Source organism: Danio aesculapii, chromosome 11 (assembly GCF_903798145.1).
Source record: "Danio aesculapii chromosome 11, fDanAes4.1, whole genome shotgun sequence".
Classification (NCBI taxonomy): domain Eukaryota; kingdom Metazoa; phylum Chordata; class Actinopteri; order Cypriniformes; family Danionidae; genus Danio; species Danio aesculapii.
In genome coordinates, this window is record NC_079445.1 from 10,137,384 (window position 1) to 10,141,187 (window position 3,804).

General features: G+C 35.7%; 1 long non-coding RNA gene across 1 annotated transcript in view; it reads left to right on the forward strand.

The window, feature by feature from the left end:
- Positions 1–1,735: 1,735 nt before the first annotated feature.
- The window catches only part of LOC130237575 (uncharacterized), a 3,107-nt gene continuing 1,038 nt past the window's right edge, over positions 1,736–3,804 (forward strand). Inside the window, exons 1-2 of the long non-coding RNA XR_008838556.1 lie at positions 1,736–1,953; positions 2,324–2,484. This is a non-coding gene — a long non-coding RNA (uncharacterized LOC130237575). The remainder of the gene's footprint in view (positions 1,954–2,323; positions 2,485–3,804) is intronic.

Sequence of the window (3,804 nt, forward strand, 5' to 3'; positions counted from 1 at the left end):
ATGTCACGGCAGGTTTATGCCAGTGCAAACACCGAACTAAAACAATGAAGCAGTTCTTTATCCTGTTGGCTGACAGAAGCCACCCCTTCTGCCCACACGTCAACATCCTGCTGCTCAGGATATGTTTATGTTTCTTTGCTGGAAGCTCAGCTGTACAGTACACCTGTGCTGTTTTATTTTTATTCCATTTCGCATCACCAAGATGATCTTCTCGTTAATTATTCTACTGCTTTGTCCTGTCACACCGCATCTGGAGGTAAGACGCCAGCTTGTAATCTGCTCTTTATTTGCTTGTGTTTATATATTAAATAAATAAATCCGTAATACAAAAGTGTTTTAGAACAACCAATTCCTTCAGAATATACCTAATAGTACTGGTTTCCTATGGCATATTGATTCATTGATGATAATATATATATATATATATATATATATATATATACATATATAAACACACAGTGGTGTGGATAGTGTTTGCCCCTTACTGATTTCTTTTTTTTTTTTTTTTTTTTTTGCATGATAGTCCACACTTTAATGTTGCGGATCATCAAACAAAGTAAATAAACAGTGAAAGATAATCATTTGAAATTAGAATTTATAATTAAGGGAAAAGAAAATAGAAAACTATACTGTCCTGTTTGAAAAAGTGTTCTTCCCCTGTCACCCTTAGCAGCAACAACTGCAATCAAATGATTTCGATTACTTTTACGCCACACATAACAGGACACACACCTTCCAAAAATGTTCTCATGTCAGTCCACATCCACAAGAAAGTCATTCTCTTTTTTATGGTGGATTCATGAACATATATCATATATATATGTGTGTGGGCAACGCAGTGGCGCAGTAGGTAGTGTTGTCGCCTTACAGCAAGAAGGTCGCTGGCCTCGGCTGGGTCAGTTGGCATTTCTGTGTGGAGTTTGCATGTTCTCCCCGTGTTCCAAAGACATGTGCTACAGGTGAATTGGGTAAGCTAAAATTGTCCGTTGTGTATGTGTGTGAATGAGAGTGTATGGGTGTTTCCCAGTGATGGGTTGCTGCTGGAAGTGCATCTGCTGTGTAAAACATGTGCTGGATAAGTTGGCGGTTCATTCCGCTGTGGCAACATCAGATTAATAAAGGGTCTAAGCCGAAAATGAATGAATGAACATTTTATTGTCATTAATAAGTAGAATAATGTGCAGCATGCCTGTAATTACAACAAAATAACCCCACTACAGGAATTATACAAGCCACTGACCTCACTTTTGCTTCGTATATTTTCTAAAATAATATCAGTTACTCACTCGATCATTACTCACTCATGTTATTTTCTATAGAACACTCAAAAGAAGGATACCTATACAAAACACTACCAACTTAGCCCATTTGACTCAAATGCCATATTACGTCTACTGTATTTTACCAATTATACGTCTCCTGAAGAGAACAGATAACTTTGCGAGACAAAATCTAAAATTCTGTATCAAAAATTAAACTTTTGTATAGCTTGAAAAACTGTTTGATTTAAATGTCACTGTAAACAACAGTTTAAATGTCCCTAAACTAAGCTAAAATAAGATAAAAACATTCAATTAAAAATGAAATTAAATGTAGTACACTAATAAAACAGCTTGACAGTGAGTAAACAATGGCAGAATAAGCTTTGTAAAATGAAGAGTTAAATATTACAATGAGCACCTGATTAACACCTACTCTACTAGTAGGTCAAACAGACCAGCCACCTGACAACATGACAGAGCCTGGGAGATGCTTCTGATGAGTCTCAGACTACAACAGCACCACTGGATGTCATCACCACTGACACAACTACAACTACTACCAACACTTCATTATCTACTTGGGTCACCCAGAAATCTACTGTACTGACAACATCCAAATCCACAATCACCACTCTCATCTCAACTGAAGCAGAACTTATAGAGGAAATAAACAGCACAACCTACAACAAAGGTACAACATTCAACAAGTATTTAGATTGAAATGAGCACCAAGATAAGCGTTAAAAGTCTAGATAATGCAGATCTATAAGTCCTTCACATGCACACTGTAAAAAAAACAGTAGATTACAGTTTTAAAGTCTGTATTTTGGGATATATTTTTTCATGTATTTATGCTTTTGAACTTCATGATGGCATCTTGATCTTTCCTCCAACAACTTTTGATGTGAAAAGTTTGAAAGGGTGAATTTTTTTGTAGAAATTTCAAGCTGTTGTAGATTAAAATGGTCTAATATTTCCAGAGCAAACAGATCTTCCACTGTAAATTATTATGTTCATTGATTTATTCATTTGTGTGATGATTTGTCTTTCTCTCCGTATAGCTCTAGAAGACAGAGTTGGACAAGATATTGCAGCAAATCCAGGCCTCATTGCAGTCCTTTGTATTTTTTCCATTGTGGTGGCTGTAGTTGTTGTGTTTGTAATAGTGAAGGCTGTTCGCTCCAGGAGGCCACGGTTTGAGAGGCTTGACGATGTACCTTTGGTGAGTCTCTTATTACATAATCATAATTAAGGACAAAGCACCAAATTGTCTTATTATGCTTAATCTTTCATCTGATTCTCAGTAATTTTTAAAATATTGAAAATATGTGACCTTGGAGTCTAAAGTTGCACAGGTATATTTTTGGCTATTGCCAAAGATACATATGGGTCAAACTAATTCAAATGTCGTGCAATCATTAGAAGAGTGAAGATCATGTTCCATGAAGATATTTAGTAGATTTCCTACCGTTAATGTATCAAAACTCAGTTTTCTGTTTATTAATAATGTGCATTGGTAAAACTTTTGGTAAATACAGCTTTAAAGGCAATTTTTCCGAATTTTTCAGATTTCAGATTTTCGAATAAACCAAAACAGGTGATTTTGCTCACGTTTTAAGATTATAAGGCTGAACGGCATGAAATGCCATCAGTCTACAGAGATTTCCCAGTATTTTTCTGTTTCACAATAACTAACCCCCGAAAAAGCCAAAGCAAAGCAAACACTACCAGATTACTATGATATAAATACAGCACTACAACATACAAAAAAGAGAGAGATCGACTTAAAATGTCACTTACCTGTTTTATAATGATTTGTTCAGCTGTAGTTTAAAACTTACGCTGAGAAAATGCTGCTTTTTATGCGGTCTCTGTCGCCATCTTGTGGATGAACATCCGCTGTCTTTGCTCTGCTCAGCCACCGACACGCTGAATCTCCAAAATGATGAATATTTTTAAATAGGCACTGTCCTTGTAAATAAACTGCATAGTTGTAATTTAAACAACTACATTCTCGCCTAAAAAGCTTCAAAAGTACATTATGTTATCCAACAGCTGCAATATTTGTCAAACTGTAATGAGTTTATTGATCTGCTGTCAATCTATGTGGGCGCAGTAATACCTAAGAGTGAAGAGGCTGTACGAGTGCTGTTATTGAAGAATATCGCACTGCAATCAGCCAATCCTATTCGAGAACCAGACAGAACTGTTACAATATACAGTATGTATGTATGTATATACACACACAACAGTTATGTCTGGTTTTCTATATATTTTCTATTTTCTAACTGTATATTTGGCGTACAGTTTTTTTTTTCTCTTGATACTTATGACTATAGTTTTGAAGTCCAGGATCACATATGACATATGTGTTTATTTGACTTCTAATTTGAAGTGTTTCTTTGACTTCTAATATGTTTCTTTGACTTCAATTTGTACCAAACATCAACTTCATACTAGGGATGTCCCGATCAGGTTTTTTGGCCCTCGAGTCGGAGACATTTGATTTTGAGTATCAACCGATACAGAAACCCGATCCGAT